The following is a 26,484-nucleotide window of genomic DNA, read 5'->3' as shown; positions in this document are numbered from 1 at the left end:
ATATTGAAGCAAGAATTTAAACATTATTGGAGTATATTTGTTAGTGTACCCTTTGTAAGAATGCTTTCCCATGTAATAATAATAATAATGCATCACATTTAAATAGTGCATTACATTTATATAGCTACTTCAACCACCACTAATGTGCAGCATCCACCTGGATGATGTGACAGCAAACGTGTTGTGCCAGTACTCTCACCACACATTAGCCGTTAGTTGGTGAATAATGAGAGATAGTTAGCCAATCAAAGACAGGGGATGATTAGGGATTCAGAATAACCTGGCCATAGTGGGCGGTTTAGCCAGGACATCAGGATACACCCTACTCTTTACCAAGGATGCTCAAAGATCTTTAATGACCACAGAGAGGCAGAACCTCAGTTTTGTCTCATACGAAGGACAGCACCATTTTTACAGCACACTGTTCCCTTCACTGCACTGGGGTATTGGGATCTAATTTCAGACCACAGGGTATGCATCCCCTGCTAGTGTTACCAACACCTCTTCCAGCAGCAACACAAGCTGTGAAGATGTAAACTTAGTTATTGTCTTGTTCCTGATGCTGCAAGGGTTTGCTTTTATTCCCAGTGTCGTTATACAGGCAAGTTTTTCACGGATACAAACAAGCTCATAAAAAAACAAAATGTTCTTTTCAAGTAGATTTCAATGCTTTTTTATCTTTTGCACCAGTTTTGATAGGGATTAATGTTTTGCAGCCGTCACAATTGCTGAAATACAGCAGAATATACTGTCACAAAAACAGTCGAAAGATATTGAAAAGGTTTAGGGTAGCCACCCTTATTTTGTGCCATGGCTGCAAATGGGTAATTTTGATGAGATGTTCACAGGGTTGAGTCCAAAACAGAACTGATTTGAGTGTGAGAATGTGGCGGCTTTAAAGGGCAGGACAGGAAGTGACATCATCTGGACCAGAACCAGAAGTGATGCCACCAGGACTGGAAGTGACACCATCAATGCAGTTGGTACCAGAAGTGCCATCATCAATAGTGCTAGGACCTAGTGGAATTTCCTGTGGATGGTCTGAAGAAGATTGAGAGAGAAAGTCAGTGTAGCTCACCACCCCCTGCTCTGGCATGGTACTACTATTATTCAGGCCCTCTAGGTGCCTCCCAATCGCATGTGTGTGACAATACTTTTAAATCATCCTGGGCTTTTGTTCACTCATGTCACAGAATGTACCTGCCAAACTTTCAGCCTCCCTGTAAGCTTGGCCTCAGGTAGGCACAGTAGCTAGGTTGATAGCTACTGCTTGTGATTCCCAGCATTCCAAGTACCCCTCCTGGCTGTGCCATCTCAGTGAATATGACCACTGGTTGGGTAACTGAAGAGTTGAGCGATTACCCAGCGCAGACTTTGGATACCAAGTGCAAACTTCCAAAACAATACTTCAAGCCCCTCTTCTTCAGGCTCTGCTGTCACTCAGAACCAGGATACAGAAACATTGAATAAAAGGGTGTTATTCAACCAAATTATTAGTAGTTACATGGCATGCAACACAATCAATTTACTTAATTATACTAGCTGAGTAGACAGCACACACTGCATAATTTACAGAACAATCACTTGGGCTGGGATTAGCATGCTTTACACGAAGAGCTGTCAACTGGGGAAAAAACAACATTGCTTATGCACACTTTGCATTCAGTAATAAAACACAAATACAGTAAAACCCCCCATGCTAACATACTGTGCAATAACACAAATTGGGAAATAACACAATCATTATTTGGCTGCCTTCCTTCCCTACAAGTTTTTATAAATATCACAGTCATTAGTTTGCTTGGACTGAGAGTGTTCCTGCTAAAGTCAAAGAAACAGTGTGGTGCTGGACTTTGCTGACCTGGGATGTATTTGAGGTTCATTCAGTGGAGCTACAAATAATAATATTATAGCCATTAATATAATCTCTTTTTAACTTCTTAACTTAACCAATTGATATAGGTCAGCACCTATGGCCAGGCGTGAATAACGTAGAGAACACATACTGGAAAATGGGGCCCAATATCCTTACTGCTCCACCTAGGCTCAACTTCCAGGAGTCAGTTTAATTTTCATCAGAGCCCCTTTGATATTTGGACCCCTGGATCTTGGATTATTTGGGTATCCATGTATGAGCTGAGACATTATGTGCCTCCTAATCATCACATTATGTAAAATGCATAATAAAATATTATACACTTTTGCCAATTTTTTATTGCAGGCTGCGACTTACATGCAATACCAAATTACACATATCTGCAGGAACAGAAGTCTAACCAGAAAGTATCAGAATAAGTGCATTGTAAAAAGAATGATTAATGAAAATATTTCAATGTAGTGTTGTGTATTGTGGGTATTTATGAATATTTTTTATTATAGCAACAATATAATTTTTTCTTTCAAAGAAATTGGGGCTTTCTTTTGGTGACTGGTCCTTGCTGCTGATGGGATGAGTTAGAATTTTAAAGATTCCTGCCTTGCGCCCTTTGCAAGCTGGGATAGGCTCTGGCAACACCTGTTTCCCTGATCTGGATTAAGTGGATTAGAAAATGATTTAGCTAAATCTGGAAATAAATAATTTTCACATAAATAATGTGCATTTCCTTTATTATTTTAACCAAAAATAAGTTAGCATTCTACATTTTTGGATGGGCACCAGCCCTCTCTGTAACTGTGGTCTACATTAAGTGTGTTTGAAAATGACAGAACAAGAAAGAGATGCAGAAGGCAGATATAGTAAGTGTAAATTTGTATATCGACAAGAAAATGTTGGAACAGATCTGCTGCTTCGGTGACATGTTAAGTGCAGGTAGAGGTATGGAGTAAGCAGTGATATCCCAGATGAGAAGCATGTAGAAGAAATTCAGGAGTTTTTCCTCATTTTGACTTTTTAAAGGGAAAAGTTTAAGCTATGTGAAAAGTGAAACAATGCTGGGTAAACCGTAACATACAAAGCTGGACAGAACAGAGATGGGAATGATCAAATGGAATTTGGGATGCTACAGAGTGAGAGGAAGATGAATACTAAATTAAGAGAAAGAGTAAATGATCCAGCTGGGCTCCACAGTAGCTTGAACATAGTGCCGTCAATAACATGCCAGAGGTTGAGCTTGGTAAATGAGGACACACACAGTCAGGAAAAGGTGGTGCAAAGTGATTTAGAGCTTTATTTACAAACAAGGGTGCAAATGGTGCAGTGCTTCAGCACATAAATAAATAATACACATGAACTGGTGGAGATTAAAATTTCCAACAAATAAACAATAAATAATCCAATGAAATCGGTGTTAAAATCTAGGCAGGTCTTCTCTTAAAACCCTGAACCTCAGTGCTTCACTCTAAAATGAAGTCTCCTCTGTTTATTCCATAAGGGCCTTGAGCACGAGGAGATTCCCGCCAATAGGTGCAGTCAACCATTAAACCTTGGCTTGTGTCCCTCATTGCCATTCCTTAGGCTTACACAGAGGAAGCTCCTACGCCATTCCCTGGCATCTGTGGAAATTGAGTGCATAGGTCACTAGGAGGAGTGAGTCTCTTCAGACCCATCAAGTGCTGGCCACATGCTCCCCTTGCAGGGGCTGACTTCTGACCACCATTCCATTTCCAACCTTGTGGTCTCCTCACCACTCTGCCTCGTCTTTTCCTTACCCTTTCAACTTCCATTCTTGTCCTATTCTTTTGGTCTACGCCTTCTCTCGCTCAGTCTCCCTTTTATCCCCCCATGGGCACAGTGTCTCAATTATTATCTGTGGCAAGTCAATAAGGCAATTTATTTATAAAGGATTTATTTTAAAATGTTTATTGCCATGGAACCCTCCCATTACAAATTGGTGTGGAGGTAACATGCTTTGGGCTGAGAACAAATGGGCTAAGGTGGTTTGGGCATGAGGAGCAGAAAGCAGAGGATGAGATGACTGAGTGAACAAGTGTACTCTGTTTGTCATTGAAGAGAAAGTTTATGAAAGCTGTTTGAGGAGTAGTATACACTGTGAGAGCAAGACATAGCTGATGAAGGCAGAAAATGAAGTAACGCTGGAAAGATTAATGATGTGAATCATCAGATAGATATGTGGACTATTACAGAGTGAAAGGAAGATAAATGTTGACTTAAGTTAAAGAATTTATGTAGGCATATGGAGACATAGGCATAATAAGTTTGGGTAAATAGGTGCAAGTGATGAGACTCAGTGGAAGGTTGAAGATGACGTAGTTGGAGGGAGGGTCAGACTATATAAGAGTATAGGTCTCATTCCAAAAGGATGTTCAGGAGTGCCAAGGATGGAGGAAAGGTAATTGGGGGCAACCAGCTAACATATGTAAACCTGAAAAATAGTCATTATACAAGTAATGCTGCTAATGATGATGATTTGCCATGGCTTTTTATCCGGCCTACTGTATAACAGTATAACACCTTAGATAAAGGTCATCTTCTGTGTCCTAGGCATACTAGCATCTCTATTATCTGCAGTTGTGGTGCTATAACTACAGGCCCACACGCTGAACACTGCTGTAGACATTAATTTGAATCCATACTTCAAACATCATTGTAGCTGAAGTTGGTCTAATCCTTAGGATTTTTTTTACTCTCAGTTTAACTGGTAACTACACACACACACACACAATAAAACCCGAGTGAGCAGAAGAAGATCTTCTGGAGTTTCGGCAGCTAACATAACTGCTGTCAATGTATCGTAACAGGAAAGTACGTCAAGCATTTCCCCTACATGTAAATGCACAATCCTCAAAGATGTTCATCTCCACTTCTTACACCAATGTAAATGAACATGGGTTCTTGCACCAATGTAAATGGGTTCACCTTTTTTGCCAATTGTAATCTGAGTATCATCTGCAGTTATACCCTGCCACTCACACTATGAGACACACCACCAACCTAATCAACCGAGCTAATAAAAATGAGCTATGGTCAGCGCCAAGATTGCATAATTATATAAAAGTGCAGCCTGTTTAATAAAGTACCCATTATTTTAAGTTATTGTCTGCCATCAGATCTATAATGCTACAGGGAATGAGATTCCCCTTAATAAAATAATCCATCTATGTTTTGAGTCCTGTTCAGTCCATTTCGATCATTTAGTTAGCAAACAGCTAGGCTGGTTAATCACCTCACTCATCCATCTGCCTCCTGACGTATTTATACAGTTCAGGCTCCAAATGAGCTTACCCAGAAAGCTTAGGGTGCAAAGTGATAAACAGCCCTGGAAAGTGCCCATGGACACACACAGACACTCTGATACAAGTCTGGAGATACCAATTAACCTAATTCTCTCAGTCCAACATTCTTTACAGCTATGAGGCTTCAACCCCAAGACTCAATAGTTTGTTTGAGATTCTCACAACTGTGTTTCCCCAAGTGTGTTACACATTTGATGACGCAAATTAAGTTTAGCCATGATCTGTGTTTTTGGAATAATTGTAACCTTTCCTCTTTTTATAATATATAATGTATTACTTAGAGTGTTTGTCTCAGTATTCAATTCAAGTCTAATTCAAGATATCTTGGCTGTATTACTATTATAATACCGTTTTGATAAAAACTTGAGGGAAAAAAAGGAAAACAAATTAAATTTTCACTGACAGCTTAAGACCACAAATTGGAAATTTGTGTTTAAGGCAACACTTTATTAAAAAAAAAAATACGATTAAACCTGTCTGTGTGATATTCATATGAAGTGTCCTCTTTACTAATTTAGCAATTTCAATATAATCTTTTGAAATTTCAAAAAGGTATTAAAAGATATGTATATAACAGATAATAAACTTCTTTAAAATCTCTTTTTAGCTGATGACTAATTGGTCTTCTTTCTTGTAGCTTCAGTAGCTTTATTTAATTGTTAAGTATTTAGTATGAACTCTTATCTTGTTGTTCACACTAGAGCAGTAGAGTATAAATCACAAGAACAACTAATTGATCTGTTTTACACAACTGTGTAATTTAGTATAAGTTTATTGGCTCAAACAAGCAGCACACAGAACCTGACAAATGTGCAGAGACACAATTGAGTATAAGCAGGACATTCAGTATGATGCCTACTGGCAATCCAATTTGACTTAAAGTTTTAGTTAAGCACACTATAGAGCATGTTACACTCTATAAAGAGTGAGCACTTCTACTTTACTACTATAGTTTTACTCTACTATATTATAAACGAAATACTAAGAGTTGGCTCTTGTCCTTGTATAAATAAATAGAAGGTATGATGACTTCAGATTCCAGGCAGCTGAATGTGCAACTACCTAACACTCCGATTTGACTTGGTTCAGTTTTCTCACATATCTGACATGGATTGGATTTGGTGCACACACCCAAAAACCACAGGATATGTGATTTTTTGTGACTATCATATGTTGTACTGAATTAAATTTCAGTTCTAGTTGTCCATATGCTATTTGAGTTTAACCAATCTCTCAAGGATGTGACCTATATACATCATTATTGTGTAAAACACAACATGTTAAAATAAGGGAGAGGTATGAAAAGAGGCGATAGTGCAGATATTAAAATGTTTTTGAAAGTTCATTTCCTGTTCATTTGAAAGTTCTCAATCCATTGGGGTTTATCAAAACAGTTAACAATACAGTGCCCCCACTCTTCAGTCCAGTTGTTTACACATATTATTTTCTGAAGTGAGTTTGAGGAAATAACAACAGAAAATCCTAAATCATATAATGCCATAGCCCTTCTACTTTGAGCCAATGTATTTCCAAAATATGCATTAAAATGCACACACACGGAAAATGTTTCATGCAGGTTTAATAAGTAAGTAAATGCTAAGGTCATGACTACACCATGTACTGCAAACAGCACAGACATCAGATCAAATTTCTTCACCAATTCCGATTTGACCATCAAGATTTGCTAGTGTAAACAAGCCATTAGTGACATGACATTGTGCCCATTGCAGTCGAGAAGAATTTTATTATCCATGAGTGGGAAATTCTATTTATCATTACAACTGAATCAAAAATGAGTCAGAAGAAAGGAAGGGAATGTACAGAGAAAATAAAAAGATATATATATAAGACATAGTGTGGGTGAGTGTACTGTGAAAGACGACCGGAACACAGACAGAAATGAACTCAGAATGCCCCAAAACACACATTTATTTTAGTTCTTCCTGCACACAACACAGTGCACCAAACAGTCCAACCTCACAGTCATTTCTTTTCCTTTTTCTTCTCTTTTCCTTTGCCACTTCCACTCCTCTCACACAAGCTCTGTCCTCTGCCACCCAACTCCGGCTCCCCGAATGGAGTGAGACGGCCCTTTTTTATATTGCCCCCAGATGTGCTTCAAGTGCACCCTGATTCTCTTCCGTCAGCACTTCCTGTTGCTGCAGTCCAAGGCTCCGGGATTGTCCAAGCACCCCCTGGCAGTGGCCACGGTCCCCAACAGGATTGAGATTCCAAGCTCCAGTCCTGTGGCCCTGATGCAAACCAGGGGGGCTGCCCTCTCGTGTCCTAGGGAAGGCATTGCCTCTCTCCCGGTCCTTCCACTCTTCAGGAATCCTGGTGGGGCAAGGTCCCCGGTCATCTGCCAAAGTTACAACACCATGATTGTCAGAATGAGCCACCACACTCTGTAATTTATGGAGACTAAGAATTTTTCATATTTTTCCTGTAAGTGCAATATTTTTAACAGAGCAAGATGCAGAAGACAGGAAGATATGGAACTGGATGGTTCACTGTGGCAACCCCTAATGGGAACAACCAAAAGAAGAAGAAGAAGAAGGTGCAATCCTTTCTTTCAAGTCATGTTTAAGCAGAATGTAATAAGAAAGCATATACATCCATCCAGAAGCAAATTCCCAAAAGATCAATTCCATCTTTTGTCCAGGTTCAATAGAAGTAAGTGTTAGGTCACAGAGACATTTATCAAGTGTTGCAATAGTCATTCAGAGCTTCAGACTGTGAGTTTACAATGTTTTTAGACAAATGAATGTGATTTCATTATGCTTTAATGTTTTGCTTGTAAATATTATAGCCCGGTAAATAATATTAAAAAAACACATGTAAATAAAAGCTACCAACTTGGCATACGGCAGACTTTTCTGCTCTGAACATTCTTGATAAACTGTAGAGATCTGCTCATTCATTTCTACCTCTTCTGACTCATTTTCTGCAAATCCCTTTTTGCTTTGCCGTCGATGTGATAAAAAGCAGAGTCAGGCTGCCAAATAAGCAAGCGTGGCAAGATAAGCAACAGATTATTCTTGGGGAATAATGATTAAATTTAGAATGGATCCTGGAGTCTAGAGTGGCAAGCTGGCTTTGTTGTTTCTTTGGTCCATGTTGCTTCAGTGTAAGATAAATGATGGGAAGACTGCAATGCATTGATCGTTTTATACATAAAATGGTAATACAAGCCTTTTTTTTAAATAAAGTCTTGCTAAATGTCATAAGCAAATGAGGGGAAATATAAGAAAGGCAAAAATGTCTCCCTAACACCTCTGCTAAATTGGATATAGCGTTTCAGTTATTTGTTAAAACTGTGCCCTCTAGTGGCTAAGGACATAAACATGGGTTATAACCCTAGACTTTAATACTAGTGTAACCCTAAACCACAAAGTGCATCATCACAGTTTCCAGCTTTAGGAAAAATTTGGCAACTATCGTATGCAAAGTGTGAAACCTGCATGACATTCACTATGAATAGCTGCTACATGTAATTTGATTTTATTTCCACTTTCATCAGTCTGTTGTAAGATAAAATACAAGAGGCACAAAACGTGTTGGGTTCCTGGTATGGAAAAACAATCTAATTTCCCCAAAATGAAACAATGCACTGTTGCAAAAGCACTGCTGTGTCCACCAGAGTGTTAGTCCTTTAAACAATTTGGCTTCTTGTTCTATGGTTTTCAGTTAATTGGATAAAATGTGTTTCAAATCTATTATCTTCTCTGCCTTGTTCTTTCTTTATGTAGTTCTGGTGTTGTGTATCACAAACATGATAATGTCATTAAACTTGCTATTTAATATTTAAAAAGACTTTGCTTATTTCTTTTGTGAGCTAAATAGGAATTATGTTGTGCTTAAGATAATCCACCATTTCATCATATGAAAGTAATCAAGTGTAACAAACTTTCAAAATACAAAAAGAGCTTCATCTCAAAAAGCAAAACTGAGCTATCTGGTTCATGTTACAGTTTTGTCAAGCAAGCGTTGCAAGTGAAGAAACAATAGCTAGTAATCTCAGTAGATCAAACTCAGATTAAAATGGAAAACAAGATAAGAAAACCAACGGTCTATTATGTTTTTCAGTTATGAATCATTTGTCCCATATCTGGGACTCTCCAGACCTTCATATTCTGAAGATTCATGTTAGATGTAATGCCTGTGGTTTTTAGAACCTTTTTTGTTGTGCTGCTATGTATTTTACTTCTGTTTGTTACATGGCTGTTACGTCACTACTATGTTTGCCAGCTTCTAGCCACAGTGATTAATGGGCATCTTTATTTCCTATCTTGTGAGCTCTAATTGCCCAGTCATTCTACAATACAAATATCTTTTATTTATATTCTTGTTAGCACCTTGTTAGCAGTCTGAAGTGTTTGAATTGCTTGACACCATCTTTGTGTGTTGTTCAGTGGTATTCATTTTATTTTTAAATGTTTTTTTAATATGCGGTGCCTCAAGCCTCATAGAGCTATGGATGTTTTGAACAATATTTCAATACACTTAGCAGCTTCTTCTTTTTCTAAGGTGTAGCAGTATATTTTGAAGCTTTCATTACATTTTGTCACTTTCTCATTGAAATCTGTACAATGGGACATAAACTTCCCTTTCTTATTCGTTTTTCTTTTCATAAAGATATCAAAAGTGTATGTGTGGACATTAAATTATAGAAAGAGGTAAATGTGCATTTGTTCACCCATCGCTGCAATAAAGAACAGTATGAAAGAGTGTGTCAGGCTTTTATTTGTATGTCATTCAAGTCAATAGGTTCACTGTACCATGTAGTTGTCACTTTTACCAAGTTTCAGTATTTTCTGAGAAGCTGGCAAGTTCTATGTTATATTTGAGCTGTGGGAGATGCCAATAATATATAGATGAAAAGAGGGATAAAATGATGTTTGTAGTAGCTTAGATAGATAGATAGATAGATAGATAGATAGATAGATAGATAGATAGATAGATAGATAGATAGATAGATAGAGCTTAGTAACATTCAGTTTATTACTCTTTCTACTGTAAGGTTTATATAAGGTACAGGTATTCAGTTTGTTTACGTCTAAAAAAAGCAATAGGCACATGTTCATGTCTACCAGATGGCCTAAAGAAAGGTCATGCTTTAGGACATAGAGAGATATACCTTTATTTGTCCCCAGAGAAAAAATTGGCTTTTAAACAGAAGCTCTTTAGATAGATAGATGGCAAGCAGCTGGGGGTGATACCCAGCCGGGATGCCCAGAAGGACCGAAGGAGGGATTACATCACCTGTGGACCACAAGGGGGCGACCGCCCTGGTGGCTATGGGGACCACGGGAAAGGAGCATGGAAGGGGCCGGGGGCACCCAGATGTCTGGAGAGCCCTGGTCCTCAGCGCTTCCACCACACCCGGAAGTGCTGGGGGGAAGAAGACCAGGGACACCCGGAGTGCTTCTGGGTGCAGTGCCGGCAGAAGTTCATCGGGAGGCACCTGGAGCACGTCCAGGTGGATATAAAAGGGGCCGCGTCCCTCTCTATTGGATTGCTGGAGTCAGGTGGAAGAGGATGAAGCTTGGAGGAGAGGAGTGAGGTGGTAAAGAGTAAAGGCATTTTGAGAGGCCAGGACTGAAGGGTGTTTGGTACGGGGTACTGGGTTGTGCAGCACATTGTAAATATTGTACAGAATGAATAAATGTGTGTTTGGGTGCAAACCAACGGTGTCCGCCTGTCTGTGTCCGGGCCAGTCTCCACAGAAGGCATAAAGGAGCCCCAGTTTCATTTCTTGACATTTTTGCTGAATAGTTTATTGGTTGAAAGTCCTCAGTGTCAAGGTGTCAGAGAGAGGATGTGCATTGTTTTATAGTTAAACATACATAAAATGATTTCTTAATGTTCAGAAACTTTGATAATGAGAACTGTGTGCCAGCATCTTGAATACTTATCTGAGTGAAGATATCACATAACACAACTCTTTGTTCTCATATGGCAGCAACTATACTAACAACAATATGGCCACAACTGCTAAAAACTCCACAAACTGTCAGTACCGGCGATCAAACCTACAAACATAATGGTGACATAGTGAGTAAGTATATACTGATCAAAAATATTATTTGCCAAAAGAGACATAAAAGGGGCGGCACGGTGGCGCAGTGGTAGCGCTGCTGCCTCGCAGTTAGGAGACCCGGGTTCGCTTCCCGGGTCCTCCCTGCGTGGAGTTTGCATGTTCTCCCGTGTCTGCGTGGGTTTCCTCCGGGCACTCCGGTTTCCTCCCACAGTCCAAAGACATGCAGGTTAGGTGGATTGGCGATTCTAAATTGGCCCTAGTGTGTGCTTGGTGTGTGGGTGTGTTTGTGTGTGTCCTGCGGTGGGTTGGCACCCTGCCCAGGATTGGTTCCTGCCTTGTGCCCTGTGTTGGCTGGGATTGGCTCCAGCAGACCCCCGTGTCCCTGTATTTGGATTCAGCGGGTTAGAAAATGGATGGATGGATGGACATAAAAGCAAAAGACGAGTATCGGATATTATTAAAAGCATGCAAAAATGGTTTCACCATTAAATTAGACATACAGTAGTTCACATTGTCAACTAAACTAATTTGAAAGCAAAACTTGTTATGATATTTAACACCTTTGGTATTTTGTTATGAGATTTATCTCTTGTACTTTTGCTTTTGCACTATCACTTGATTCCTACTTTTGTACATTTCTTCTACTTTTTGTTATGAGATGCTTTGCTTGTTTTGTGCTTTTGTAAATTTCCTTCACTTTTAGGCATAATTTCATATTTTTTTCTTGTGTTGTTTGTTTCATCCATATTCTGATTGTTGTGCTCACTGGGAGCTAGAAAGGCAGTTGCTCACATCTTATAAGACCAGGTAAACCATAGAAAGTCCTTACAGTATTGTGCATAAAACCTTCACACCCAGCTGTCTTTATAGCTAATGTTAAGACATTTTCGGAAGTTTTGGCAAAATATGCAGATTATGTATGTTGTCTCCTTATTTCTGTTAAAATCCAGACAAATGATTGGCACATTAACTGATCCTAGAAGTCATTTTTGTTTTATTTGTTAAGGTAAAAGCAGTGACTTTACTGAAAAGCTTAAAGAGATTTGTTTCTTCCATTTGCCTCTGTATGGTCAGAGGTGAGTGTCTGCCCACACAAACTAGCTACACGGAGCATAAAGGAACCACACAGTGCTATGTTAATTACTACTCATGCTCCAAATGTAAAATAAATTGCAGAAATACATTTAAAAAGAAAATAGATTCCTAAAGGCAAAACACATCAGAATTACATAACCTGTCTTTCTAAACAAAATGAGAAAAGTGATGTGTGATGTCAAAATCCAGTGCAAGGACACTTGGACCACTCATGACTCAATTTAATCTTTCTTGGAATGTGAAACACAACAAATCACCAGCCTTGGAATATAACAAGGAAAAATATACAAGTGAAAACATGTTCAGCTAAGTTTAATATATCTGTGAATTGTGAAGTTATAGAAATGAATACACTATTGGCAGGAAAGATTACAAAGCATTACTAAGTTAAAAGGAGCAAGGTGAAGAGGTGTACAGGAATGGAAAAATGTTTAAGCACAAGTCAGGTAAATATTATAAAAAGAGTAAATTTGAAATACATGTGTTAATACAAAAACGTAGAAGTTAAACAAGAGCTAGTAAAACCATGAATGAGAACCTGAGAAGTTAATAACAGGTACACTAACAGGGATTTCTCCACATGGCACTTTTGCCAAACAGTGATACATTAAAAAGAGGAGTGCATAAAAACAGCTTGATACCACTTGGAAAACTCTTCTGGTCACTGCATTGTGAAAAAGAATAAAAAAAATCAATGTGCCATACCCTCTCATCATTACTGAAAATGATGATAGAACAGCTCAGCAGAATCTAACTCTGTTTTGTGCAAGAAAAGAGGAACAGCGAGGACAGGATTTGCTTAAATGTTATACATGAGAGTCAGCCACCCTGCTTAGGGTTTTTTTTTTCAAGAACGATAAAAAGTGCCTGAAGACAAAAATTTTCTTAACATAAAAACATAATGCCTCATTAAAAGGTACAAAAGATAGGTACTCTATAATCACATTTGCTTATGAATAAATCTCTGATGTTAGCACCGTAAGCATAGCCACTTCACCTTGGTGAAGGCAGCTGGTATGTTTTACCTTATGAGTCATGCACTAGTAATTTTACCGTGAATGCTACTTTTTAATAATATTAGTGATTTGATTCTAGAAATGTAAGATATGATGTATGTATTAAGTGAATTAACAATGAAAATAATACTAAATCTACTTGGTTCCTTTGCCCAAAATATTCAATCAGTTTTGTACAGTGACCATTTTTGTCTTACTTTAACCAACAAGGTGGAAAAATATTCATATATCCAGGATACTTTTATATATTAATTCAATAAAACCTTTGAATTTTTAAATATAAAATTATCATTTGATATCTTGCTGAACATATTCCTTTATTAATGAGCATCGGTTTGAGATTTTTATTCTTTGAGGTCTTAGGGTATTCCACCCTGTGTAGAAGGTTGACAGAGTGAACTAATGGGCATTGACAGGCTGGCAGGGAGGAGGAGACCCCCTGCCTGGAGCTACGTGGAGGACAAGAAGATGGATGCTGAGACGCTGAAGTTCTGTTCTTTCCTCTACTCTTGTGTTAAGGTTCATTAGCACTTCAAAGCTACAAATTAGAAAGAAGCAATTCTTTGTTCGCCAGTACTTTTGCTCTCTTTATCTTTTTTTAATTCATCATCCTAAAGGAGGCAAAATGGAGCATCGAACGACTCTAACAGTTGCTTGTTATTTTTTTTTTTCTCATACCGGGTTTTTAACATAAGCCTTGCCCTTTCATTTGTGATGCATTTCTCTTGCTTTACACTGATTGTCAGGCAGATCTGAGTTTCAAAGCACACAGAATGGCACAGAATAGGAACAAAATTCAACAAGATCTGTAATGAATAAAAGAAATGCTTTAAATTTAACAGACATTACAAAGAAATGAAGAAACAAAAAGAAGTGAAACTACATTTCCCATTTCTGCACAATATTAATCACCCATTTCAAACACCATGGATCTGAGGAGCCCTAAAACACACAAACTCAAAAAACTGTCTGACCCAATCCTTTGTCAGTCATTCTGGGAATATGCTCACCAGACAAAGGAGATTTGTTTCCAAAACACTTTCAGATAGGTCATGCATTTTGGTCTGCTAATCCCAAAAATGACCCTTAAATTATCCTATTACTGTATATACTATTTTATTTCAATCGCCTGTTTTTGTGATTTCCTGTCATACATTCAGTGCCATCCATAATATTTGTAAGAAAGACACATTTTACCTTGATTTACCCCTCTGTTCCACAGCTTAAAATTACAAATCAAACCATTCAGATGTTATTAAAGTGCACATTGCAGACTTTCACTTAAGGTGGTTTCAAAACATTTTGGTCACGCCATGTTGAAATGACAACACTATTTCTGTGTAACCCCCACATTTCAGGGCACCATAATATCTGGGACAACTGGCTTCACAGGTGTTTGTGGTTCCTAAAGTGTGCTTCATTGCTTCATTAGTGCAGCCATAAGATACCTCAGCTTGCTTCTACCCTTTGGAGTCTGTAGTTTCCATTGCTCAACATGAAGATATGAGCTGTGCCAATGAAAGTCAAAGAAGATATCATGATTGTGAAAAAATAAGAAAAAAACAACCATTAGAGACATCAGTAAAATCTTAGGATTACCTAAATCAATTTAGGAGCAAGGAATGCAGCTGTTATTAGTCTTTTTCTGTTTCTCACTGTCAAAAAATTCTAATTACATTCAGCGTAGTTTAATGTTGTATCATAATAAAATGTGAGGAGGTTGAATACTCTTTATAGGCATTGTAAATAGAGCTTTGATATTTGCTTCATTGTAGTTCCTGATTTTAGTGTTTTAACTAGTTGTTTCACCGTATATCTATCCAAGGTTCAACTGTCACATCCTTTAAATATTAAGCTGTTGCTCACCATCTTTTATTGACAAACAGAAACAAGAGTTCAGACCATTTAAAATGAGTACCTCAGAAGTACATGGCATTCGGTTCCTGGTTAAACAGTGTGGAAGTTCAGCCCAACTACAGACAGACACCAGGACACAAGGATGTCCAAACACAAGTTTTATTATTTTGTCACAATGCACAATCCTTTGCACAGCACACACAGTGTACAACCCACCAGCACTATTGCTCACAGTCTTTTCCTTCTTTCTTTCCTTCTTCTCTGCCGCCCTCACTCCTCCACTTGCAAGCTCTATCCCTGAATGGAGTGAGGCAGCCCCTTTTATAGTTCACCAGGATATGGTCCAGGTGCTCCCTGATGACCTTCCTGCAGCACTTTCTAGTGTGGCAGAAGTGCTGCAGTCCAGGGCATAGCAAATGTCCAGACTCTTTCTGGTGGTGGCCATGGGCCCCCACATGGTTGAGCTTCCAAGCTCTGTTCCTGTGGCCCCAACTCCCACCAGGGTGACTGCCCTTTCGTGTTTCAGGGGAGATACTGCTCCTCTCCTGGTCCTTCCACTCTCTGGGCATTCTGGCTGGGCATGAGCCCCAGCCGTTCGCCCAACAGATACAAAGGAAATTAAAGAGCCTGCAGTAAAGTTGTAATTATTTAGTGGCTCAGAAGGCAGTATCCATAGTGAATGAACCTCACATTCCCCCTTCTGAACATGTAAGTTGTCTTACTGTATATTCCTACATCAGTATAAACTGGTATTTGATTTGTGGCAAACGGCCAGGGCCCTTACCCGGCCAGGAAGCCTCTACGTTGAAAGGACCAGGGGGAGGAGTATTTCCAGAGCATTGCCTCCCCAAAAGCACTAGAGGGCAGTCCACTGGAGTGAGGTGATACCAGTTGGGGCCTGTGACTACTGCCAGGGGGTGCCTGGAGAGGTGCTGAGCCCTTAATTGCACCATTTCTGCCTCTGAGTAGAGAAAGCTTTCCAGGAGGAGTGGAGGTGGAAGAGAAGAAGAAAGGAAAGAAAAGAAAGGAAAAAGGACTGTGTTTTATGTACTGTGATGTGGGGAGCAGTGTGTACTTTGTGACAACTTGTGTCTGCCTGTCTGTGTCAGGGAGTGTGGCTGGTATGCCCCCCTTCTGGCCCACAGATCTTAAATGGTAAAGTTTTGCTAACAACAAAACTCAAATTGAATTTTAACAGAGGAGTCTTTTGAATGGTCCTCACCTGAGGCCTCATGTATAAATGGTGCGTACGCACAGAAATGTTGCATAAGAACTTTTCCACGTTCAAATCGCAATGTATAAAACCTAAACTTGGCTTAAAGCCACGCACTTTTCCACGGTACCTCATATCTTGTCGTACGCAAGTTCTCCGCTCGGTTTTGCAGACTGGCGGCACCCAGCGCCAAAGCAGTGCTACTGTTCCTGTGTGGTTACTCTTTATTTTCCTGACGCGGCTTTGTAAATACACTGAAACTAACCGCATATTGTTTATTAGTGTAATGCATCTGATTGTAATTAACTTGTAACAATATAATGATCCAGGAAATAGCCATAGTATTCCAAATACCATAACTGCTTTAGCATTGTTACTTTCACTGCATCATCTTCTTCTTCTTTTTCTTCTTTCAGCTGCTCCCTTTAATGGTTGCCACAGCGGATCATCTTTTTCCATATTACTCTCACTGCACCACTTGGAGTATTTATATCACTGTATCTGAGTGTGAATCACAGCAGCAGCTGATCAGAAGGAGAATTATCGGTATTACAGCATCAAGCCCACGTTGCCAAAGCCACAGCAAAACGTTTCAAAGTCTTTCCTGTACGGACCTCGCGGTTCAGAAACAGTTTCATCCCAAGAACTATAAACGCACTCAATCAATTGGTCCTTGTAGAACTGTTTGTACTTATAAGTACAATTACCTCACAGTAAACTTGCACTACAGTTATAATATGGCACAACCTGCAGCACTTTATAAAGCGCGTATTTACATATGATGACGATATCATTTGTAAGATGAAATGCAGCACAATATTTATTATATTATACAGATAAAACTAACTTCATTTAAATAATCTGTATTGTTAATAATTAAACATGTGAGGACACGGTGCCGCAGCGCTAGCAAGTTCACGTATTGTTCCTGCCTTGCGCTGTATATTTGCTAAGACTGGCGCGACACTGGAAGGATAGATGGATAGAATAATTAAACAAGTACTATGAAGATATTTCAATGTTCCTTAAAAGTTTTGGAGAATCGTCATTGTAAGCTTACAGATGGCTTAACTTCTATTACAGAGCTGATTGTGTGGCGATTGGGTATTTGGGCAAAAAAAAGTAAGGACAGGAATTGGAGGTTAGTACGTTTGAAAGAGACAGTACTGCTACAATAAAGTATTTCATCGAAGGTCGCGCATGGCGCAGCAACATCTTGTATGAGACATGAACAATCACTGCGCCATCGTGCTCTTAATAACATGTTTTCATTCCAATCGTCATGAAAATGATATAACGCATACATCTCAGTATTTTAATTATTCAGAGAGTTGTAATATCACAAATGTAATGGATTCTGTGTCCTGTCCGAGAAAGAGAAAGCCCGATTAAGAAGCACGTAGTGATTCACACACAGCACATAGAAGATCAAATACAAAACAAAGCATTTAACGTGCTACTTTAGTTATGATGGGATTTGAGAAACTAGTAAATTAAATGAATTTAAGATGAAGTTTATGATGTTCTACTTTAATGACAAAATAAACTACGTGATTAAAGTGGATATTTTGAGATTGATGTTAACATTTTGTGCTTTTTTCCTATTCTGTGCCTTGTTTCACACTGTACCCTAATACGCTTCCATATGACACTCAGACGGTGGGCCTTTTCACGGCGACTTTGATATCTGACAACTTCTTTTTTATGTCAGGCACTGTGCGACATTGTGAACTTGAGCTTGTTTCTCCCGACACACTATGTCACTCGATCAACTTCCTTTTCTTGTTTATTCCACTGTATAAACCAACAAATAGTATTTTTTCTTTGCCTCCACTTGGTATTCACTGAAATTCTTCTATTTTCCCTCTTGCTTTTCCCATTCTTCCTTTTCACAGAAAACGGAGCTTAAGGTCTATTTATATTGATTTGCATATTCAAAGAGGCGTAATTCTGGGAGGAGACGGGGCGGGACAGAAGGCACATGCGTTAGTTTTCACGCTGACTGGGATTCATGTAGCGGAAGAACACGGAAGTTGGAGTACGCACAGATTCCTGCATCTGGAATTTTCTGTGCGTAAGCACATTTCGGCTTTTGTGCTTACGTCATAGGTATGTGTTATAGTGCAAATTCTACACACGGTGTTATGCATGAGGCCCCTGATTATTATAATAATCACCCTTGCTGCTTAAATTTAGATAATTTTCTGAGGGATTTCCATTTCCTCTGATGTGCCAGAGAGGAAGACTGTAGCACCAAGTCAATAACTGAAACTCATACATGGTAATCCTACTATTCGGGATGATATTGTAACTTTCAGAACATAAGCTGCGGACCTAAACTGGAATGAGGTGGCACTGCTTTTAAAATTAGATTAAACTGCAGTTTAAAAGATGAATTGGGCAAAATCTTGTGATGCCTGGGTTGTGCACAGCTGGCATACTCCCCTTGAACCCAGGTGACCGAGAATGAACTGGAAAATAAAAACACATAGCAACGAGAGTAGGTGCAAATATGTAAAGTGCTTTTTTATTTTTCCAATTTTTTTCAATAACTAGATAAATAATCCTCAATACAAATCAGGTGCTCTGTGGACATTAAAATCCATTAAATAAATAAGTAATCCACAAGGTCTTAAAATCAAATTTAAAGCAATTAAGGTTCAGTCCCTTTACAAACCAATATGAGCCTCAGTGCTTCCTACTTATTCTACATTTCTACTGCTCACCATTCTGGTCTGCTCCAGCATGTGCACTCAATCCTTTTAACTGCCTTGTGTCTCATAGCTATCCCTTGGATTTTGTGGAGACCCCGTGAGCCCTGCTCGCTTTTCCCACTGCCATTCCTTGGCATCTGTGGGAATCTCTCAGAGAAGTTAGTCACCCCTTCTCTTCATCATTGTTCAGCAGAAGCAACCCTAACCCTATATGGCTACTGCTTCCCCTGTCTTGTACCAGCTCTGCCACATCGTTGGACTCACTTTTCTTTTTCCTTTTCTTCTCTCTTGGGACCAATTTAAATGCCTGTGGATGTGGAATCCTAATTAGAAGCCACAGAGTGCCAATGTGAAAAAGCTAAGCCGATTGCCTGCCTGTTAACAGGTAAATCAGCACACATTCACACTGAGCACCCCTCGGCCACACCCACAGAGCCTGAATTTATTTTAAAAACTTGCAGCGTCACAGACCTCTATCTCACTTTACCACACTAAATCTGTGAGATGGAGGTATATGTTATATAGCAGGTTTTCATTTACATAAAATATAATACCTACTTTGGTATGAATAGCATCATATCTGTAGTTTGGCTTCCTACAAAGTCCCCCTCAGTCAGGCTATCATTGCTGTTTAACTCACCATAACCAAACAGATACTATGATTCCATGCATTTCACCATTCCAAAGACTTTGTTATTCCTCTGTCAGCCAGCATTCATCTACCTTTCTTGCTCCTATTGTCTTGAACCTTCTTCATAGGCCTTTTTAGAAAGCTCTTACAGTGGTCACTTTCAAATTACAGTTAAAAATTTAGATTTTCTCTCTTGCATTTAAATTGGCTGCACTTGCAATTAAATTCAGCACCAATTCTGACAGCCAGCCCCTGCACAATTACACTAATGATCATCACAGTCTGATTGCTCAGCACTTCCTGCAGACCACTTTTATATGCACAGGAGGTCACACATGAGTGATGGAAGTCAAACATCGCCCAGAAACAGCAGACATGTAAATCACACTCCCTTAATATGCTTTGTATGAAAATCACAAACAGGCTCCCCTTAAGGGGATTACAGAACATGGACACACATTTAGCGGCACAAGCAAAGCAATGTTAGCCACTCACTTCATATCTATTTGACTAGAGTAACTTCAATGGAAGCACAAGGTCCCAATAATAATGGTCAAAGGTTTGCTAGGGCACATGTCATTTTACCACACTTTGAAGGGAGATTCTAAAACATTGTCAAAAATCTCTCCTTATATTTATTGATCCTGATCCTCCCATGGCTCCACTGTTAATGTGATTTTCCTTTCACAGCTTGTTAAACCAACTCTATGTGAGCTTTAAAGCTCTGTTTTGGTCCCTTGCCCTTACCTTCAGTATTCTTCTTGTGCCTTGTCTCTGTATCCTCATGTGTCTCAACCTCTTATTGCCCAGTGCTGCTTCTTGATCACATTCCTATAAAGCCTGCTTCTCACACTCTATAATTTCAAGATGCCTTGCTTGCCTCCTCTACCACCAATGGTTGCTGGGCCCACTTTCCTGTTGTAAAAACATCATTTGTATTCTTGCAAATAGTTCCGATATTTGAAGGCGAGTCGGGTTATGCCTTGTTTGTATTTAGCTAACCAAAAACACTTGGTATGTTAATTATTCGCTTTGCAGTGGTTAAAATGCTTCATTTTAAATTCCTTTTTTGTAAAAAAAAAATTGTCACTATAAGCAATTGAAATTCACACCCTGTACAGATGAAACAACAACATTACAGTTTTGGGGCACGTTTCGGCCAAACCCATATAATTGAAAGAGCTCAAACAGAAAAATAAACACATGTAAAAATGGAAAACGAGTCTTTCTCGGACATTTTCCTTAGGATAACTCCCGAAGATGGCAGCTCTTATGGATTTCAGGCATTCTGAGAGGAAGAGGCGGGTCCAAGTGGACCGACACCTGTAATAAAGCATGCAGAATAAAGCATGCAGAAACTGCAAAAAAGAGTTGGGGAATTTCTTTATGTAATAGCAGCAAAATTGGGTCAATATTGGGTGAAATAAAACAAACAGTTGACAAATTACAGGAGATGAATGATCGTTTTTATACAAAATGGCTGCAGGAAATGATGAAAAAGACGGAAGTGGCATTAACGGAAGTGACGTCATCTTGAGGAGCCATAGGAGACATCATCATTGAAGGACCAGAAGTGATGTCATCACGATGGGCCGAAAGTGACGTCATCAAGGGTGGAACAGAAGTGACATCATCATGATGAGCCAGAAAGTGGTGTCATCAAGGGTGGACCGGAAGTGACATTATCGAGGATGGACCGGATGTGATGTCAGCCTGTTGAGCCGAAGGTAACATCATCATAGATGTAGTGGTCTGTATGGAGCCATTTTCTGATACCGGAAGTGTTGTCGGCGAGTGAATGTTTTTATTGTTTATCTTCTGTTGTTCTGCAGAGACAGAGAGATTACATTAGTACCCCAGATCAACAGCCTTAACTTGTGTTATATCACTCACCTCAAGGTTTGTTGACTACCTCCTAAGCACACGTGTGTGACACCCCATAAGTGAGGCAAGAGGTGGAAAGGTGTCAGTCTTTCTTTCTGCAGATGGTGGAGAACAGAGAATGTTATTATACAGTACCATCTCCTGTTTTGGTGGTGAATTACCATCACCCAAGTCTTTATGTTCTTTCCTATGACAACCTCTAACATATCATGTCATCACCCCTACCACTGTGCCACTAAAATCAAACTGACCAATCAAATCAAAGCTAAACTGACCAGTCAGATTGCTCGGATGGATTGGACATATATAGTAGTAGTAGTAGTAGTAGTTTATTTATATAGCGCCCTTCACAGACAAGAGGTCACAGAGCGCTGAACAGCAAATACAGAATAAATACAAACACAAAATACAAATAAATAAACAAACTGGAACTATTTAGCACTAATTAAAAGCTTGTTTAAAAAGAAATGTTTTTAGTTGTTTTTTAAAAGAATCAACAGACTCGACTCCACGCAGACAACAAGGCAGGCTGTTCCATAGTCTTGGTGCCACAGACTGAAAGGCACGATCCCCACGGGTTTTTAGCCGAGTGCGTGGGACAACTAAAAGGCCCTGTTGACCAGATCTTAGAGTCCGGCAAACTGTATGGCGTTGGAGCAGGCTGGTTAGGTACTCAGGGGCCTGTCCATGCAAAGCTCTGAAAGTGAGTACCAAAATTTTAAAATGAATTCTATAAAACACTGGGAGCCAGTGCAGTGTGTACAGAATGGGAGTGATATGATCACTCCGGCTAGCACGAGTTAGGAGCCTGGCAGCTGCATTTTGAACTAACTGAAGGCGTGAGAGAGAGGACTTGCTCAGACCTGTAAAGAGAGCATTACAGTAATCAAGCCGTGAAGAGATAACAGAATGAACAAGCATCTCCAATTCTGATTTAGAAACAACATTTCTTAGTTTTGAAAGATTTCTTAAATGAAAGAAACACGAGCGGCTGACTGACCGTACATACTCATCAAGTGTCAGGGACTGGTCAAAAATAACCCCAAGGTTACGTGAGACTCGACTTAATAACAGGAGAGACAGAAGATAATTTTAAACTGATCTCAGAATGAAGAACAGGAGGAGCAACAATTAGTACCTCAGTTTTTCCTGAATTCAACTGCAGGTAATTACTACTGAGCCAGTCGTTAACCTCAGACAGACAATCAACTAAAGTGACCAAAGTATTAATTTGGTTAGGCTTAAATGAAAAATAGAGCTGTATATCATCTGCATACAGATGATACGAGATGTCTTTGAAAGAGTTAAGAATCTGTGATAAGGGAAGAATATATAAAGAGAAAAGTACAGGTCCAAGAACCGATCCCTGTGGCACTCCACATGTCAAAGGAGCAGAGTCAGATGAAAAACCAGCCAGACCGACTGAGAAACTCCTATTTGTCAAATAAGAGGAGAACCAGTCCAAAGCAGAGCCACAGACACCTAACAGCTCTAATCTATTAATTAAGATCTGATGGTCTACCGTATCAAAAGCTGCGGTAAGATCTAACAGTATAAGTACAGAGCACCTGCCTGCATCAGCAGCAATTAAAAGATCATTAAAAACTTTTAGAAGAGCTGTTTCTGTAGAATGTCGCCTCCGAAAACCAGATTGAAAAGAATCAAAGAACCCCTGCTTTTCTAAGAAGGTACAAAGTTGCTGTTCAACCACCTTTTCTAAAACTTTGGCAATAAAAGGTAGTTTTGAAACTGGCCTGTAATTACTCAAAATAGAGGCATCAGAATTAGATTTTTTCAACAACGGTTGAATTACAGCATGTTTAAAATACGACGGGACCACACCAGATCTCAAGGAGCAGTTTATGATATTCAAAAGGCACGGACCAATAAAACTCAAAGATTTTAACATTAATGATGTTGGCAACAGGTCAGTAGTACATGATGAAGGTTTCATCTTCCTGAGCAAGTCAGAAAGATCCGAAAGTGAAACTTCTGAGAACACAAAAGACTCAGAACATAAGTGAAGGAGAGCACCAGGTAAGACAGCTGGAGTAATATTAGCCCGAACAACATTAACCTTGTCAATAAAAAACCTAAGAAAATTATTACATTCACTGTCAGAAAAAACCTGAGTAACAGATTGAGATGGAGAAATAATATTGTGAATAGTATCAAATAGCACTTTGGGATTACGCTTGTGAGTCTGAATGAGATTAGAAAAGTATGCTGTTCTAGCATCCCTAACCAAAGAATTAAAAGAAGCAAGTAAATCCTTTAAGTATGAATGATGAACTTCCAGATTAGTAGACTTCCATAGGCTCCGCTTTTCGGCAGGAACGCCTAAGATTACGAATGGAGTCATTCATCCAAGGAACTGAGTGGGTAACAGAACGCTGCCTGATCTTAAGAGGAGCGATCTTATTCAAAATATCAGTACAATGGTCATTAAAACATTTAACTGCTAACTCAACATTGTCAATATTACTGCCGGCATCAGATGCCACAAATAAATCAGCAAACTGATTGATCACTGACTCATTAATAAAACGAGTACGCCTAGAGTTAACACAGGGTGACAGCTCTAAATTTGAAGACAAATCAAACAAAACACATTTGTGATCACTAAAGGTTACATTACAAATTGTAACATCATTCAAACCAACTCCATAAGAAAAAACCAAATCCAATGTATGTCCCCCACTATGAGTAGGGCCAACAACATGTTGTACAAAATTAAAAGAGTCGGTGATACACAGAAATTCAGAAGCCACACTACATAAAATATCATCCACATGGATGTTAAAGTCACCAAGCATTACTATTCTATCCATCTTAATAATGGTGGATAAAAAATCTTGAAAATCAGTAAGAAAAGGACTAATCGCACCAGGTGGACGATAAATTAAAATACAATATATTGGGGTTACACGCCCAACTTTAACAATCTGAAGTTCAAAAGTCTTATATGAAAAGGTAGGAATAAAATGACATACAAATAACTTCTTAAAAACCATGGCGATCCCACCTCCACGGCCAGTATGCCGCGGTGTGCTAATGAAAGAGCAGTCCTCGGGACACAACTCTATCAGATTAGTAAAATCAGAATCACGCTGCCAAGTCTCTGTCAGGAACATAAAATCCAAATTATTACTAGTAAAAAAGTCATTCAAAATAAATGACTTGTTTGCGATAGAGCGTGCATTAATCAGTGCTACCTTAGCTGGCAGAGTCATAGAAACAGCGGCCGTCACATTAGCATTTCCAGGAATACGAGGGATAGCACGGAGAAGTCCGGGATTACTCCCTCGGCAAACAACACGTCAGGTAATCCCAGCAGAACAGGTCTCAAGCACGCCGGCCTTCTCAGATAATCCTTAGATAAAGATGGATGATCCACATCAGAAACACAGCGCCATAGACGCCGAAACCTCGCATGTACACCTGCCCTTTTTCCACGTTTCCTCCGACGGTACTGCAGGTTGACTCGGGTGCCGTTAACCAACAGAGAGGAAAAGCCGCTGAAAAATGTAGCATTCATAAACGGCGGAGGAAAAAAGGTATAGTTGTAATGCTTAGAGAAGTTTTCCATTGCTGATCTAATGTTGATCAATGAAATGCGATCGTACACTAACGCGGCTGGAAAACCGCGTATGACTAGTGCCACAAAATAAACAAAAAACACAAAAATATCCCACAACCTCAATGAGCGGGGCAAGACGAACGCAAAGGCAGAGCCTAACAGAGGCGCCATTTTTTTTTTATAAACACACACACACACACACACAGGCACACACAGACATATTGTTTTATTAAATTGTAGATTAAACTATACTTACTGTAGAGTAATGATTTCAATTCACATTTCTGATGTCAGTTTCTAGAATTATTCTATTTTTAGAGATTCCCTATTTGTTTTGCATTTTATGAACGTTCAGCAACTTGTCTTTGAGAATCAGAGCTTTTAGATTAAAGGTTTCCAGTGATCAGGTTTGAAGTTTCTTTCTCTTCTCAAGAATGACTCTTGTTTCTTTATCATATTACTCCTTTAATTCCCCTGAATGCAATTTAATTTTGTTAATTTATTTTCTTCTGTTGACTCATGTTTTTCCTTGTTTATTAAAATGTTGTTCAATTATCTTTAATGGTTCAGAAGTGCTCTCTAAGGTTTGGGTAATTAGATCAATTAAGTCACAAGCTCAAGCACTTGCTAAAAAAGGTGTGCCTTTAAAAGAGCTGTCTTTAGAGTGGCTACAGGACCCTGGTTTGTGAGAGACCCTGCTTATTTTAAATATATAACGAAACTGATCATGAACTCATCCCAGCAACATTTGGCACAAGGCAGAAGCCAACTTTGAGGTGTTCATTTTAAAATATACTGTATAGCTTGATGGAATTAATATAGAGAAACACACAACAAGCAAGTATCATACAGATGTCAATGACTTTTAAATTATTTTGATGGCAGCACAAACCCTAAATCTAAGTATTATAAAGCAATGGTTCCCTGCATTCAGTCCTCAGGGTTCCCTGTGGCTACAAGTTGCTGTCTCAGTCCATTCCTTCTCTTAATTTGACTTCTACCTTAATTAAGCAAGCCAGCTTAGCCAGTTTCAATGTTTTTACAACCATCCAGATATTACAAACTGGTTATACTTTATTAGTACTAAATGAAGCAGGAATTCATAATTGTTAAATGAGTAAGAATTCATTCTTTTTCCTTTTAAGTATTTTTATATTTGAATATTCTGGTTGTTTAGATAATTATTTACTAATTAGACATTAAGCCCGTTACAATAACGGGCGCTAGAACAGTTTTGCATAAACATTAGTAGGAACAGTAA

General features: G+C 39.0%; 1 long non-coding RNA gene across 1 annotated transcript; it reads right to left on the bottom strand.

Annotated features, from left to right (window-relative positions):
* Positions 1-20,908: 20,908 nt before the first annotated feature.
* LOC120543208 lies at positions 20,909-25,666 on the bottom strand. The gene is made up of 3 exons (XR_005636313.1): positions 25,480-25,666; positions 21,653-21,738; positions 20,909-21,585 (listed from the first exon to the last, which is right to left on the bottom strand). It is a non-coding gene; the product is annotated as an uncharacterized LOC120543208 (long non-coding RNA).
* Positions 25,667-26,484: the final 818 nt, after the last annotated feature.

Source organism: Polypterus senegalus, chromosome 13 (assembly GCF_016835505.1).
Source record: "Polypterus senegalus isolate Bchr_013 chromosome 13, ASM1683550v1, whole genome shotgun sequence".
In the NCBI taxonomy this organism is placed as follows: Eukaryota; Metazoa; Chordata; class Cladistia; order Polypteriformes; family Polypteridae; genus Polypterus; species Polypterus senegalus.
Note: the sequence above shows the minus strand (reverse complement) of the source record. Positions and strands in the feature narration are given on the sequence as shown.